At 39.2% G+C, this 17321-nt stretch overlaps 1 long non-coding RNA gene across 1 annotated transcript in view; it reads left to right on the top strand.

Annotated features, from left to right (window-relative positions):
* LOC142861562 (uncharacterized) overlaps positions 1–17321 on the top strand; it is a 103930-nt gene that overhangs the window by 11386 nt on the left and 75223 nt on the right. Inside the window, exon 2 of the long non-coding RNA XR_012912785.1 lies at positions 840–902. This is a non-coding gene — a long non-coding RNA (uncharacterized LOC142861562). The remainder of the gene's footprint in view (positions 1–839; positions 903–17321) is intronic.

Raw genomic sequence — 17321 nt, 5'->3', positions numbered from 1 at the left:
AAATAAATAAATAAAGATAGACATAGTCCCTTCTTCCTCTCCCATTTTAAAGATGATTAAACTCCAGTACAGAAAGTTTAGGTGACCTGCTGCTAAGTTGTTGAGCATTGACTAGATCACAGCTCTTCTTGTTCTTCTAAATCTTGTTCTAGAGCATTTTCCCATACAGGACACTTACATTAAAGCACACACACACACACACACACACACACACAACCAGGATAAAACCCGAATAGCTCATTTTCTACTATAGTAAAAGAGATCAAATTAGGGAAATAAGAAGAAAAGGAATTATCACCAGGAAGTTTACCACTCTAAGCCAACTACTATTAAAAATGTATCACTCATCATGCCAGACATTTTTCAATACTTATATATTGGCTGTATACTTTTATAAAAAACAAACATACAGTTAATTAATTAATAGCAATTATACAATGAAATGTATGCCAATAATTCACCCTGTCCCCATTAACATTAGACTAAGTCTTTGTCATAGATAATCCGCTTAATTTTAAAAACCTAATGAATTATTAATAGTTCAATAAGTAGTGATATTTAATACCTATATGTAATGGAGTTTCATATATGAGCTGCTAAATCTATCATCATAATGTTTGTATTTTTACCATAAAATGAAACAGATATGTTTTGCTTGTAAGAAATACAGTATCTTTATCATAACTGGCATCCAGGTTTCTCTCTGCACTCTTTGTTGACAGGGTCTTGGCATCTTCAGTTTTTACAAGAATCAACTTATTTTGTAAAACAAAAGTAATAATAGTTTTAAAAATTAAAACAGGCCACTTGCCATCTCCTGTCTCTCTTTTCTCCTCCAGCACTTCCTCAGTGCTATTGATTGACAAATGGGTTTGCTTCACATCAAATAACAAAAGCCAAAGGTAAGTGCAAGGAGATTGAAGAAAAGTGACAAAAATGTAACCCTTACTGTAGAGAAGTATATAAATGTATGTGAATGTATGTACGTATGTAGTTATTTATTTATTTATTTGTTTGCTTATTTATTTATTTGAGACAGAGTCTGTTGCCTGGACTACGGTGCCAAGGCGTCAGCCTGGCTCACAGCAACCTCAAACTCCTGGGCTCAAGTGATCCTCCTGCCTCAGCCTCCTGAGTAGCTGGGACTACAGGCATGTGCCACTATGCCTGGCTAATTTTTTCTATATATTTTTAGTTGGCCAATTAATTTCTTTCTATTTTTAGTAGAGAGGTGCTCAGCTCTTGCTCAGGCTGGTTTCAAACTCCTGACCTTGAGCCATCCTCCTGCCTTGGCCTCCCAGAGTGCTAAGATTATAGGCGTGAGCCACCATGCCCAGTCTGTATTTATTTTTTTAATGTCATAAGTATATAGGATGTGTTTTTGTCAGAAGTTTCTTCAAGAAAAAATAAGTTTTTCCACTATATGGTAAGATGACTGGAAAGCAGCACACACACACACATACATATATGCTCAGTTTCAATCAAAGGTTAGCTAAACCTTAGTACATAGGTACAGCTGGCTCATACTCCTTCCAGTTCCCCAGTTGTGCATGTGCACAGTCCTCACTGCATCATTGTTGTGAGTTCCTAGGGTGGAGTTTTTATTCTCAGGGCCACTATAGACCCTCAGGTCCCTGAAGCAGGTCTCTGTTCCTCTCCACATCCATCTTGACTCTCAGTTCATTTCTTTTCATCTCAAACAAAAAAAAAATTCACATCAAACTATTTATGAGAATAATGGGCTTTCCTGAACAGAGGAAGGAGAGCATAGTTTAGAACATAAGTAGGACTTGCTTTTCAGCAACATAAGCAACTTCTCAAGGAACAAGTAGGCATCACCCTTCCACAGGGGAATCTTACTGGCCAAATACAGCCCTCACCCCTCTTCATCTGTTTGACTCATCTCCTGCTCCTCTCAGCCTTGCTCCTTAATCCTTCCCTTCTGCATTGTCCGAGACTTCAAATTTCATCTACTGTTACGCAGAGCAACTCCATCCCCATTCCACCGCTGTGGGCTGTGGTCACACCCATACCAGCACAGGGTCTCCCATTTCTCTCAGGCTTTTCAAAGAATTTTCTCAGATGAAGACAATACTCTCCCAAGAAGCTTTTGTTGTACACTGTTAAAACAAATCCGTTATCTCTCTGTGGATGTCCCTCCCTCAACCCCCACCTTTTATTCTTGTATTCTTTTATTCTTCCTCAAATTTTAGCATTTCTGAAAGCCAGATAAGTGTGTACATGTAGTAATAGACAACACTTTTGATGGTCAAGGGAATCTGGGTCTGGAGTGGCTGAAAGGTGGTGGTGATGACTCAAATAACATTTTTTCAAAAGGAAAAATAAGTTTGCTTTTCTCCTCTCTGCCTGAAATGTCTAATGAGCTTTCTAGCAGAGCCAGGTTATTTTCCTCTGTCCTGGGAAGGTAGTTACTTCTTATTTTAGAGGATTGTTAAGCCCAGTGTTGTCAACTGCTGGATCTTCAGTTTGGATGAATCTTACACAGCCGTGACATCTGCACTTACGTGTTCAAATACTGTGGTTTGATGAAAATATACGGCCACTTAGACTGCAGGGTCAGAGTTCCAGCTGCCTAATAATGTAGGTTTTGCTGCTCATCTCAAAATGGCAGTTTCGGAGAAAAGTCATTAGGCGAATAAACTTTAGAGCAGTGAAATTTCCATAGAACCAACAGAAGTTAATGATGGCGAAACTCATTTTGAAAATGCCAAGACAGAACGTGCAATCCAAACATGTCTGGACTTGCTGCAAAGGGATTTTGAATCATTGTCAGAAGTGGCTACCAGGCAACTAATGACAATAACTGTAACTCAGAAAATGTGACCATATGGATTAAGGAGATGGAAAACAGAGATGCAGCATTAGCTATAAGAAATGAAGAAATGTTTATAAACAGTGAGAGGGAGATTTGCTATATTGTGTGAAGGTGAATGGGCTGGTCCCGAGGACCATTGTAGAGGACTTTGTCAGTGCTCCAGCCATAGGCCTTGGACTTGACAGTGTGTTCATGCTGACGTTCATCAATTAGAGTTTGCCTCTCTATGCATGAGGGCTTATTTTCTCAGAATCACAGATTTCTCTGTCTAGAAGTACGAATATCAGGCCAGAAATCCAGGTAATTAACAATCCTCAGGAGCAGTGCTCAACCAATAACTCTGGAGCATATGTACAAATACCCCAGCTCTCTCACTCCTTGGATAGGATAATTCCAAGGTATGTGTTTTCCTCCACTCCCCGGAAGTTTCTCCATGAAATTAATCTCCAGTTGCCCATGTGATCGATGCCTCAACTACTTTTCCTTCCCTCTCTCCCTTTATCATTTACCTGCCAGTGTCCCCTGAACTGACCAGATGTTATGTCTCAGGTCTGCTTCTGAGAATGAAACTATGGCAACCACCCATCAGATTAAAAATTTGGGGTGTCTGTACATAAAACACTATTTTTTAAATAGATCTAATGTTAGCATTAAGTTTCTTTGTTGATGATCTTGGCTGCTAAATGTGATTTGTCATTAATCTCCATAGTACCCATATGCAACACCAGACAGCCACATTATGAAGAAGTGAAGTAGAAATTAGCTGATGATGTCACTTTTTTCTGCATTATTAGTACTTGGCATTTAGGTTGGCCTATGAACATTGTCAAGAGACTTCGGTGTTTAAAACATACTCATTTTTGGTTATTTATTTCAATGTCTGTGAATTTACAACTTTGGCAAGTGATTTGTGTTTATTTTTAATGGCAGATGTCCATTTAATGTGGATATTTTAACATGTTGACACATCCACATTGTGTAGAATATGATCATTAACTTGTAACCAAAGTATGATCTCATATTATTACTTCTCCCTTTGATTGAAAAAAATATGCCTATGTTTTTACTATTTCCCTCCAAGAATAAGTCAGACATTTGGTAGAAAATTTTTAAATGGTAATAAAAAATAGTGATTTTTTTTAAAACTGAGAAGCTGTTATTTCTATAGTGCTTTTATAATCAATAATGTCTTAAAATTGAGGAAATACATGCATATATTTATCTAGTAACATATACTTATTATAAAGTTTCCTTTAAAAAAGGCATAAAGAAAAAAAATCAGCCATGATGTGAACACTCAAATGTAAATGCTATTAACATTTTCATAGGTTTCTAAATATCTTTTTTCCTGTGTTTGTACTCATATTTATTGGAATAAATAAGATCATAATATAATACATATTGTTTTATAAACTATTTTATTTACATGATAATGCTTCATGAATGTTTTTCTACATTATCTCCTCCTATTCAAAATGCTAACATCTTTCTTGACTAGAGTAGATGCTGTGCAGAGGAGAAATGGATGATCACTGTCTAGTATTGACTGAATGCACCTTCTGCTTTGAAATAGCATCTTCTGCCAACAACATCTGAAATACTCTCCATTGTATTCATTATTTTTAGCTGCTACCTTTTTTGGAGAAAGAGAATATCCAAGGACATATATGGGAATATTACCCCAAATGATAATTAACTTTATAATGTTTCTATCTACTCTGATGAACCCAGCAGGATTGTAGAGCGGTAAAATAAACTTGTTCTAAATTTTGGATCTTGTGTTAGCAAGATAGGCTCAGGCAGATCCCCAATAATGGAGGCCCTAGAATATTTAGGGAGTATGGAAAGAAAAAAAACAAACAAAGGTGGGACCATTCATCTCCTAACTTCCTGTGTAAAGGGCTATTTTCTTAAGCTCTCTGAGCTTTGGTTTTATCCACTGTACCAAGAGGAGGCTGGTTTTTCTCTATGATCATTTTGCTTGCCAAGACTTGAAGTTAACTAGTCTTTGAGTTCTTGCATACTGTCATGGACATGTATAAAGAGAGCCTGGCTCCCTTTCTCCTGATAACACATCCCATCTCTTCCTTTTGGAGAATCACACCTTCCCCATTGTCTGCCATGCAGCTTATGTGGGGCTGACCCCAACTCTGGCTCCAGGGCAAGGCATGTCAACCAGGCCTGGCCAATCCAGAATACCAAATCCCTTTGATCACAATGATTGGTTGAGAGGTTGACATGTGACTCAAGTCAGCCAATGAGAACCATGCTTGGGAAAAAGTCTCTCAGGTTGCAAATCTCATAGAAGGTAAGTCTGAAGCTGCTGATGGTTATCTTTCCTGTTGCTTGGCGAGAGTCTGTGGAGAATGAAGTAAACAATAAAATAAAAACACAGGAAAACAGAGCTTGTAGATTGAAGATTTTTATGTCTGTACTTCTGAAAGTGTTTTAAGAGAAAGAGGTTTAGGGTCTGCAACAGCAACAGTGACCCATGAACCACAGTGTGTCCATTATACAAAGAGGCAGCCAGACCTTGAGGAGGCAGGATCAAGACTCTGGCCATGAAGTTTCCAGCTTCAACAGTGATTCCCATACCTCAGACCTGTCACGGAAGCAGAGATCCACCACTGTGGGCTTGGATGATGAGGATGTCAGTGTATTTGAGATCTGGCTATTAGAGATTCTTCCTCTGTTTTCCAGCCACCACATAAACCTCCTGGATTCTGGTCTGAGTCTAAGAGAAGGAGAGGGCTATAAAAATTCGCTTAAATTTCCTACCAAGCCAGTTCTGTAAAGGCTTGATGATAGAATTAAGCTAATTTTTAAAAATTATAAAAATACAGAAATGTGATATTTCTTGCATATCTGAATAATTTAACTAAGAACCATGCAAATTGCAGAACATGTTTTTTTTAATTATAACATGTATTTTTTATTATTATTATTTTCCTTACACTTCTGTGGAGACTTCACGCAGCCTGACATGTTGTCCCTCACAAAGTAGGTGCCATTGCAGGTTGTCAATTTTTTTTAAAGGAAATGGGAAGAGCTTTGCTATTGGTACGAGCAAACTGCTAAGAAGGTAGAGCAAGGGGTGTGACAAAATGAGGGTTTCTGCTTGGTAGGGAAAAAGAGGTGATTCTCAATCTGTTTCTTAGAGCATTCATACACAGCCTTGTAGCCAGCAGAGAGCGCCTTGTGAGTATGAATTGAGCATAGGAAGGAGTGGTGGAAAGCGGGTTAGATTTTGAAGGGTTTTGAAAGTTGGGCTAGGATTATGAAATTTATTCAATGGGTAACTGAGGTTCCTAAGGAGAACTCACATGAATAATTTTTGGTTTAAAATTAGTCTGATCAAAAGAATGTAAGAATAATTATGCTTACTTGGCATTCTCTACATTTTAATTAGTACAAAACTATTGTGACAGCACTTTTGTTTACCAAACGTAGAATACAGGAACAATACATGAAATTCTCAAAAGAGAATTTCAGCCTTCCTAGGATATTTATGTGTAAATAAAATGTTAATATGAATAGAAAAAAAATTAGTCTGATCATACTGCTTAGGATAATGGTTCAAAGAGTGATCCCAGACCAGCAGCAAAAGCAGCCCCTGAGAACTTGTCTGAAATGCAAATTCTCAGGCCACAACCTAGACCTACTAAATCAGAAAACATAGCAATCTGTTTTTTAAATAAGCCTTGCAGGTGATTATGATGCACACTCAAGAACCAATGGAATTCTAGAGAAGGGGAAAGTGCCTTTCCTATGAGTCACCTGACGAAACTTGAATTTATTGCCTTCAGATGTTTTAAGTCAAAGGTAATTCAGCCAGCAGCATGTTAACAGGTTGCCCACCCCATAAACAGAGAAAGTAGAATTTATTCCTCCGTGTAAGGAACCCATTAAAGTGCTGCTTTTTTATTTCTTTCTTGAATTACACACTAACTATACAAAACACACCCCAACCTCAACTATTTTCCAGAGAAATAGAGAAAAGCAGCATAAGGCTAATATTAAACCACAGGCTCCTCTGATTTCTAATTATCAGAAGTCTCTCATTCTACCAACCCTGCTCTGGAGGCATGTAGATACTTTTGGGACGCTGTTTCTTCATGTGAATACCACATTCAGCGGAACACCAACTTGACTTTGGATTTCTGTGGGTCTGGTTTCAAAGTTATTTCTCAAAGTGTTTGTGATTTAATACCCGTGAGATGTTGCTCAGTCAGGCAGGCAAGGTTAGCAGAAAACCCTTCTTTGAGTCCTGCCAAGCTTTGACCATGCTCACCGGTGCACAGTGCTGCCATATTAGACCCAAGAGCCTGGAATTCTTCTCACACTGTGGGAGCATCCTATGCTGCAGGAGCAGGGCTAAGGAAGACAGAGCCTTTATTCCCCCAGTCAGAGTGAACCAACACTACAGTCCCAGTAAAAACACGGTGCCTATTACCACTGGTTTTCCAACACATTGGCTCATGCACATTTTATTTCAAAGACTTATTGTAAATGCAATCAGATGCTCCTGGTGTTTGCAAGAAACTCTATTGGCCATGAAGACTTACCCTCACTTTCTTCTCTGATAAATGCTATTGTGGTCTCTTGAACACTTCCAGAGATGGGTCACACATTTCTTTGTGGCCACATGGAAAGTGCAAAGCATCAGAGTGTAAACGTGTCAGATACTCCTACATTCTTAGGTGTGCTGTTAGACTGCCAACGCAGGGCTGCGGAGAAGTTAACTGAGAAGCAGCTATGAAACTATTAGCAGACCACCCATCTCACCATACAAATGGAATCAGAGATGCCAAGAATGAAGTTGGAATGGGAGAGAGCATTTCTTTGGAGAGGATTGATGTGGATATGCTGTGAGTCCCACCCCCCTCTATAAAATAGTATAAAATATTAGTGTCGTTGTGTGTAGGGACTCTTTGCAGAGTAAATTATATTATGCATCTAGAGCAGAGTTTCTGACTTTTAGTACTAAAGATATTTGGACTTGGATAATTTTTTTTTGTTGTGGGAGCCTATTGTGCATTATAGAATGTTTAGCAGCACCCCTGGCCTCTATTCACTGGCTGCCAACAGCAACTCCCCCCCCCATCCTCAGTTGTGACAAACAAAAATGTCTCTAGACGTTGCCAATGTTCCCTTGTAAACAAAATCACCCCTGGTAGAGAAGCTGTCTTAGTCCATTTGTGTTGCTATAAAGGAATACCCGAGGCTGGGTAATTTTTAAAGAAAACAGATTTATTTGTCTGACAGCTGTGGCAGGCTATACAAGAAGCATGGCTTCAGCATCTGCTTCCGGAGAGGGCCTCAGACTTCTTCTACTCATGGCAGAAGTCAAAGGGGAGCCAATGTGTACAGAGATCACATGGCCATGGAGGAAGCAAGCTAGCGAGGGGAGGCAACAGGCTGTTTTTAAGAACCAGCTCTCATGGGAACTAATAGAGCAATAACTCTCTTGCAACCCCCCAGGGAAGGCATTAATCTATTCATAAGGATTCCGCCTCCATGACCCAAACACCTTCCATTAGGCCCCATCTCCAACATTGAAATAAAATTCCAATATAACATTTGGGGGGACAAATATCCAAGCCATAGCTGAAGCATTGATCTGGACCTGGGGTTCTCAAACTGTTTAAACAGGGGGCCAGTTCACTATCCCTCAGATTGTTGGAGGGCCGGACTATAGTTTAAAAAAAACTATGAACAAATTCCTATGCACACTGCACATATCTTATTTTGAAGTAAAAAAACAAACAGGCAAAAACACCCGTATGTGGCCCACGGGCCGTAGTTCGAGGACGCCCGATCTAGACTCTATTGCCTCTGAAAATTTTTGCGTGCATGTGTGTGTATGTGTATGTGTTTTTGATATGACAGCTACCTGCTTCCTGGCCAGGAAAAGTGACAAATGTATGTTTACCTCACAAGGTTGAGAGACCTCAAAGGAAGCCAGTTGTTGGGATGAAAGGTCCGAGATCACTTTGCTTTGTCTTCCGTGGCACCTCCTTTGCCTCGTGTCTCCCCCCACCTACATGTTATTCAAGACTTAACACAGACATTCAGAACCAAACTGCATTGGGGGAGACCTTGTGCTCTACAGACTAAACTGTTGGGATCGAGGGAGAGAAAGAGATAGATCTCAAGGCCACAGTACTTGTGGCAGAAGGGAATAGTTTTCTCTAAAGTAAGGACTGAGAGTCACATTATAGAAATTTTTAAAATGAGACATTCTATGAGGACAAAGTTGAAGTTTGGGCCTCATTCAAGGACCAAGTATAGGAACTGGGAACCCAGTGAAGAATTTCACTTTAGCTGTTGCTGAATTAGTTCTCCTTGGACTATAGGATTCTATTATATAAAATTATATAAAATTCTCTTTGGATTCTATTATGTAAAATTCAATGTAAGTAGTGAATTTTCTCTGTATTTAAATTGTTATTTACCCCAATCTCTTAGCTGTCTTACACAGCCTGTGAGGTGGTGGCGTGAAGAACTGGGGAAAGGGTGTGCTGGCTAATCCAGCCTTCGTCGCTTAGCATTATATCCTCGTTTCCTCGCTCTTTGTGACACTGGGCTGGGACACCACATTTCTGCTTTGCCAGCTGATTCCTTGTTAGGCTCTGATGATAGGGAGTTGTAGAGACAGACTGCAAGGATGGAGGAGGGAGGAAGTGTTTTCTTCCTGTCCTCTCAGTGTCACCTGGGCAGTGATCCGCGCTGTCAGTGACAGGTTGTGTTAGCAGCCATTGGTTACAGCTTCATTTTTTTTTTTTCTTCCTCCCGGAACCAACCATGCAGGGCAACTCCCTCGCCTCTGATATCTACCAGAGGCATCAGTACAAGCTGGCTGGTTCTGCCACCTTGGAGATCTGTGTTTTTAATTCTGTAGGATTCCTCTTCTAAGCTCCTAAAGCACTAGTCTTGGCTGGCAGTGCCCCCTCTTCTAAGGCCTGAGTCCCAGCTCTGCCAGCCCCCAAATTTTAATAAACAAGTTTTTTCTTTATCCCTTTGAGAGGTGGTAGCTGCTTCTTATAGTTACTACATCTTTGTTACCTCTAGGATCCTTTTATGGCTTGTTAATCCTCTATTACATAGTAATAGTAATTTGTTAAAATTACTGATTTCTGTTTTCCTGGCTGGACCTTGTTGGGAACAAGGGAAACAGGGCTGTGTCCATAGTATCTTTCTGCCATGGCCAGCATACTGGCAGCATTTCTGACTTGAGGCATTCAGGGTCCCCACACCCACCTCAGTGTTTCCAGCATGGCCAGCAGGAGAGCTCACAGGGGGCTCCAGAGGATGAGTTTCTGAGGCTCAGAAACAATAGCTTAATGGACAAACTGGCCACACCCATGAGAAAATGCCCCTTTTATTCCAAATCTAAGGGTAACTATGGATTCGCTTTTGTTTTCGTTATAACAAAATAGAGTCTCATCCGGTAAAGAAAAACTTACTGGAGTACATCACATATAATAAAGATAGTATCTTATGAACCTTTGTTTCAGTTTTATATAAATGCATGCAAGTATGTACTGATATCTAATATAAAATGCCTTTTTTATTGTAAGTCTGGGGAAAAATAAAAGGAAACAAGAGCTGGTGGCTGACACTTAGGATTCATGTGAAATCATGAGACTTCTGGGCTTTTTGTTAATTCACAGAAAAGTAACCTGGGCAAATGTCTGCACAGTCATTTAGTCTTAGGGGCTCTTCATTCGCTGAAAGGGCTTTCAGTAGGAAGTCCCTATGCTCCCCCAAACCTGACAAATGGAAGGCCCAGGAAGACTCAAGGACCCGTGGAGAGGCCATTGTCCTGGACCCTGTCTACCATTTCTCCTGGGTGCTGCCGTGCAGGCCTTGGCTTCCTTGCTCTTTTCCCGTCCCATGCTTGCTCTCATTTAAACACTCCCATGCCTGCCCCACTAACTAACATGAGTGGAGGGTCAGAATCCACTGAAGTAACATTACATACACTTTTCAACTTTGAAATTGCTTAGGCCTTGTGCTAAGGGTTATTGGACTTTATTCAATCCAGTGTTGCCTGAGCTTCTAGGATCAGTTTTCTCTTTCTTTCTAAAACTCTATCCCTACTACACAAACACATCCACATGTGTGTGTGCATCCTACTTCCCTTTTATTATAATCCCAGCTGACAGGTATCTGAGGTTAGAATGCTTTTCCTCCCTGAAAGACACAGCACCAGTTGGGTAGAACTCCCTGACCTCAGGAGTCTGTGTCTTTTCTAAAATGTCTGTTCACAGACTGGCCACGTTTGGGCAAGAAACTGAGACAGAAGTGTCTGACCTGCGTAAGTATAAAATGGTCTATATCATCCTAAATACTGAGAGTAATCCATTCCCTCGGAGCTTATCTTAAAAGAAGAATATTCCTAATGCAAAAAGATGAGTGACAAATTTATCTATTTCTTAGGAACCAGGTTTCTGCTATTGTCTAATTTTTCTTCAATAAGCTCCTCTTCTAGGCCACTCACCCTAACTTACCAGCATCTGGTCCTGTGATTATATACCGAGTTCCTTGGAGTGCTTCAGCAACTCCTTGACATTCAATCTTGCATACTTCATTTCGGAACTGAGCTGGACTACATTGCTGAGATTTTAAAGCTCTTTCATGCTAGCTAAAATAAAGGAAACAATTACCTTAAGTGCAATTAATGAAGGGCCCAGAGGATTCCATTCACAAGAAAATGCTGGGGGGAAGAACATTATTTGCCTGTGAATCACTTTGTCCTTCCAGACCCTTCAAATCTTCAGTAAATTTTAAAATTTCAATTCTGTGCTGAAACTTGGATGAGATGCAGAGAGATTGCCCGATCTAATGTTGCAAGCAAGAAAAATAAGAATCGAGTCATTTAAATGACTTATCTGAGCTCATTTAACTGGTTATCAGCAAGGCTATTGGACATAGCATTGATTTCCAATAGATAATTTATTTTAGGAACAGCAAATATAATCCATTGTTAAGCAGTGCACCATATGGCAAGAGGATTGCAATTTCACAAGCATTTACTTGGCATTGAACATTTAATTTAAAAGTTTGCATCAACTAGAAAGCCCCTAATGGAATATCTGGCTCAAGCTCCAGATGGCTTACCATCCCCACCTCAATTCACTACACCAATGAAAAGGAACATTGTTTCTCAAACAGGTAGAGGCACACAGCATCATTTCCTTGCTCAGGTGTTGGGTGCAATTGTGGATGCAATTGTATTCATAGCCAACATGAGATTTTCAAGAAATGAAGATGAACTTATAGATCTTCAAACTCATAGAATATCTGAAGAAATGGCATGATCTCAGCTGCCCTATTGGTATTTAACACTCAAGATTTCAAATGTCAACATGCACTGATATATTATCAAGTTGGAGAAAGGAGACACTATACTTGTGAGTCACTATTAGAGCCCTTCTTAAAATTGAATGTCAACTGGAATCTTGTTAAAAGTGCAGACTCAGACTCAGTAGATCTAGGGTGGGATCTGAAATGCTGCCTTTATAGCAAGTGTTCAGGTGATGCTATTGCAGCTACTGCATGGACCACACTCTATGCAGCAGAATCTAGTAGATTTGTACACAATGATGAGTAGTGGAAAGATTATAGACCCTGGAGGCAGAACTACAGCCACCTAAACCTTGTTTCTACCACTCTAGTCTAGATGACTGATCTTAGAAAAATCATCGAACCACTTTAAGCATTAGTTTTGTCATGACTAAAGTGAAATAATAATAATGATACCTGTTCTGAGCAAATGAGAAAATATACGGGCAAGTAGTGTTCCAAAGCCAGGCCATATAAATAATTGCTAGCTATGATTATCATCCTACTATGTACTCAATTTGAACTCAAAGGAAAATGCTTTATGGTTACTAGTTAAGAAAAAGTTCCTCAATAAAGCTCAGAGAAGTGAATTTTTCTGTCTCTGCACTTTATAATCGATTTTCCAATAGTTTGGAGGAGAGAAAGTGTCTGGAAGGAAGTAGTTAATGTGCCGACAAACACAAGAGCGTATTTAAACTTCATGCACTGTGTTTGGTCTTGTTGAGATTTAATTTAACTGATGACATTCATAGGCTGCACTATAAAAACTGAGCCTGACAGTAATGACTGTGCAAACTCTTTGCATTATTATAGACTTAGGACTTTTGAGGGCTTTCCAGACGATGGTGGGTCTTGAAAAGATGGCACTGCAGGCTGTGCAAACACAATATGTGCAGGCGAACTTCTGCTTGGTTAATGGATATCTCACAGCTGAGCAAACCGAAGAGCTATTTGTTAGGCCTTCTTTCCCTTCCATGGTAAACCAAGCAGGAAAGTGAATTCCTTTGGGATATCCCACAGGATTCCTCACTTAGGTAAATAAATAGATTTGTAAAAAGCTCTCTGTCCACACCTTTGCTATTTACTTCACAGAATGGCTTTCTTGGAGCATTTTAAGCTTCCAATGCATGCTAATGTAAGGGATAGATTTATCTGTTAGATTATGGCCCTCTTCCTCCCTCTTGTCTCCTCCCCCAACTAAATTAATGCAATAAGACTACTCCAATTTATAGTCTGTCCTATTTTAATGGCATGGGAACAGTTTCATAACAACAGCTTTCAACAATCTAATGTAACTAATGAAAATGGGGCCATGCTTTATTCTGAGTGCCCAGGTAATCATCTTTTTACTCACAAGACAATATCTTAGCAATGCAAGCTAATACTCAATGTTTATTTTATAAAAATACCTTAAAATGAAAAGCAAGAATAATAATCTCTCTGGAATTAATAAAGAAGAGATTACCTCTAGCAAGTACTTTACAAATACTTGTTCTTATAACTCATTGGTGAAGAAGGCAGCTATAAGGTCAGACCTTTGTTCAAATCCTAGTTCTACCTTTCTAGTTGTGTAATCTTGGACCATTTACTTGACATCTTACACTTTAGTCTCTTCATCTGTAAAATATGGTAGCACGAGCACACATGAAGTTATTGTAACACTTAAATAAGATATTTTATGTGTAATGTTTAGCACAGGACTTGGTACATAGTAAGAGCTCAAAAAATCCTAATTATTTACTAGTATCATCTCCATATTACCCTACTGGCATCATAGTATTACCTACAGATGAGTAGAACACATTTTTGGGGGGACAGAAATGTATAGATGTAATTTCTAGGGTATTATAGATGTCTGAAGTCAGTTGATATTGATAGACATAATGATGGTAGCTATTATTAATTTAGGAAGACAGAACTGTTTTACATTTATCAATTCTCAGGGAAATTCTAAGATATTTTATCTCCATATGCCAGTGAAGAAACCAAGATTTAGAGACTGCTATTGCTTGAATGTGGTTTTTGCCTTCCAAAACTCATGTTGAAATTTGATCCCCAGTATATTGGTGTTAGGAGGTAGGGTCTGGTGGGAGATGTTTGAGTCATGGGTGCAGATCCCTTAAGAACACATTAATGCCCTCCTGTAGGGGTGAATGGGAGCAAGTTGTTAAAAAGAGTTTGGTTTCCTCAGTTTTCATCTTTTGCTTCCTCCCTTGCCATATGATCTCTGCACATGGCCACTCCCTTTTCACTTTCCACCATTAGTGGATGCAGCACAAGGTCCAGAGTTGAGCAGACACCCACACCATGAATCCCAGCCTGCAGAACCAAAAGCTAAATGAAGCTCTTCTCTTTATAAATTACCCTGCCTCAGGTATCCTTCAATAGCAACACCAACTGGACTAAGATGGAGACATAACTGGTAGGTTGTAGAATTAGCATTTGAACTCCTGGATGTCTAATCTTTGTGCTCCACAATCTGACATGTTAATTAGCACACATACTAAAGCCCAGATGGTTCACACCTGTTTAGTCTAACTCACACTCAACAGCTGTGCACTGCTGGAGTACACTGCTGGGGACTTCCTGGGGGAGACACATTTTCCTTCCAGAAAATGATAACATTTGGGAAAGTTACAACCACACATTTATGAGAGTAATTTCTTGTTTAAAAAAAGGAGGTTTCTACTTGTCTCTCAGATGTGCTTTGACTTGTAATGAGAAAGAGCCACAGGCAAGTTTCACTCTGACAGGGAAGACACCTCTGTCATCTCAACCATTTATCTGTAAGTCTTACCCTCATGTATCAGGGCAAGTGCTCATAGTGTGATTTCAGAAGCTTCCACGGCCACCCAGATGAGATCATCTCTACCTGTTTCTCAGTGCCTGACTCCCTTCAAGAAGGTGTAAACCCATTGATATCTCCGTACCATAGACTATGTAAAACACAAACACCTCTGGGAAAAGCAGCAAAATGAGGCAGTATTTGTGAAATGAAAAGAATCATGGCTTTGGAGTTCAATAGATCTGAGCTTGCAATCTGAGTAAGCAAGTTTCTTTTAACTTCCCTAAGCCACTTTAAAATAAGTCTAATAAAAATTACCTCATGGACCATTGCAAAGATCAAATGTGGTAACACTTCTAAAACACCTTGCAGTTGGAATATAGTAAATGCAACAGCCGTAGCTCTTGTTATTGCTAGTTATTTTCCAGAAATTAATTTGGAATAAAAAGTATGGCCCCAGATATCTGGAAGAGCAACACTTTAGGTCATTCTTATGATTTATTTGGTTATTTTCTTAGAAGGGTCTTCTAATGGTTTGTTAGAACTCAGAATAAAAAAATCTTATCAGTAGGTAGGGAGAGACTAAGTAAAAAAAAAAGACACATTACCCTAATCTTGAGTGTTTGCAATAGTGGGAGCTAAAAGGTACAAGAAGGAAAATAGAAAGACACATAGACAAGTTGTTTCTCAAACTTTAGCTGCAGAAGAATCACCTGAAGGGCTTCTTAAATCACAAGTTCCTAGGAACTGCCCTCAGAGATTGTCCTTAGATCCTTAATCATCTGCTAACGTCCAGTCATCTTTTAAAGGTTTCTGCTACCATCACCTCTTTAAATTGTTCTCTGACCAGTGAATTCCTGGTCATTGCTGCTTTTGAGCATGTTCCCATAGCACTCTAGTTGGACCTTCATTAACACATTTCACACTGACATGCACTTCCCTGTTTGCATCTATCTTTCTTCAAAACCATGAGGGCAGCAAGCTCAGAGTGTGTCATACTTATCTTTGCATCCGTAGCACTTAGTGTCATGCCTTTTATGTTATGAACATGCAGTAAATGACTAAGGAATTAGCGGAAGCAAATTAGTGGATAACTTAGATTTACTTTAAAGAACTAATCATTTATTTGCTCTACTTTACTGCAAAAATCTTCAAAGAATCCCTTCTACTTGTGCCTCGACTTTCTTCTCATTCTATGTTAAACAGACTTCACTTGACTTTGGTAAAGCTTTCATCCCCGTTTCTTCATCTTGAAAATTCATCAAAGATGTCCACATTGATTAAGCCAATGGCCCTTAATGGATTCTCAATTTAACTAACCAACAGCATTTGACATTTTTATTCCATTGGCTTTTAATTAAATATTCTCTTGAATCACTTCTCTGGGTACACATTTCTCCTAACATTTTGCTCTTTGGCTATACATTCTTCATTTTTTAAAATTTTTTTGCTGATTCTTCTTTATCTACTTGACCTATTAATGTTGGACTGCTCCAAGGCTCTGTCCTTGGAACTCTTCTTTTGTCTGTCTACATTCATTCTTTTGGTGGCTGCCTTCAGTCTTATGGCCTGAATGCCATCTCTATGATGATGAACCTATTATAGCTCTAGCCTCAATCTCTCTGCGGAATCCCAGATATATGTCTCCACCTAGATATCTGATTTAACTTATTAAATTACTAATTTAACCTATTTGAGGCTTCTTACATTTAATTTATTCAAAATTGAACCCTCCTGATCTCCCCCATCCTTGTTCCTCTCACAGACTTCTAATATCAGTAAATGTCAGTCTATTCTACCACTTAATCACTCCTGAAACTTCAGGGTAGTCTTTGCCTCCTCACTTTTTACTACATGACACTTTCAACAAATTCCTTTTATACCTTTAAAAAATATTCTAAATATATCTGCTTCTCTACAACTTCACTATGTCTACTCAGCTCCATCATCTCTCACCTAGAATGTTGTAACAGTTTCATGACTAATCTCTTTCTACAGCCTTGCCCTATATTGTTGAGTATAAACTCTGTAGTAGATACAAAGCATCACAAGTTTCAAATACCTGACTTTTAAAATTTTGCGTGATTATATTTACCATGCCTGTGCCCAAAATACTCCAGTGGCTGCACACCTCAGAGTAGAAGCCAGTCTTTACAATGGCCTGAATCTTGGACTTATCCTTCTACCACTACTGGCTTGCTCACCCTGATCTGGTCTTCCCAGCCTTCTTGCTATTCTTCCCACTAAGTGAATTCTTGCCATTCTTGCTGTAGGACTTGTACTTCCTACCTTTTCTGTCTGGAATGCTCTTTCCTTAGACGTTCTCATTTCCTTTAGTTTTTTGCTATATAT

Source organism: Microcebus murinus, chromosome 1 (assembly GCF_040939455.1).
Source record: "Microcebus murinus isolate Inina chromosome 1, M.murinus_Inina_mat1.0, whole genome shotgun sequence".
Taxonomy (NCBI): domain Eukaryota; kingdom Metazoa; phylum Chordata; class Mammalia; order Primates; family Cheirogaleidae; genus Microcebus; species Microcebus murinus.
The sequence above is the reverse complement of the archived record's forward strand: the minus strand, read 5'-3'. Positions and strand labels throughout refer to the sequence as shown.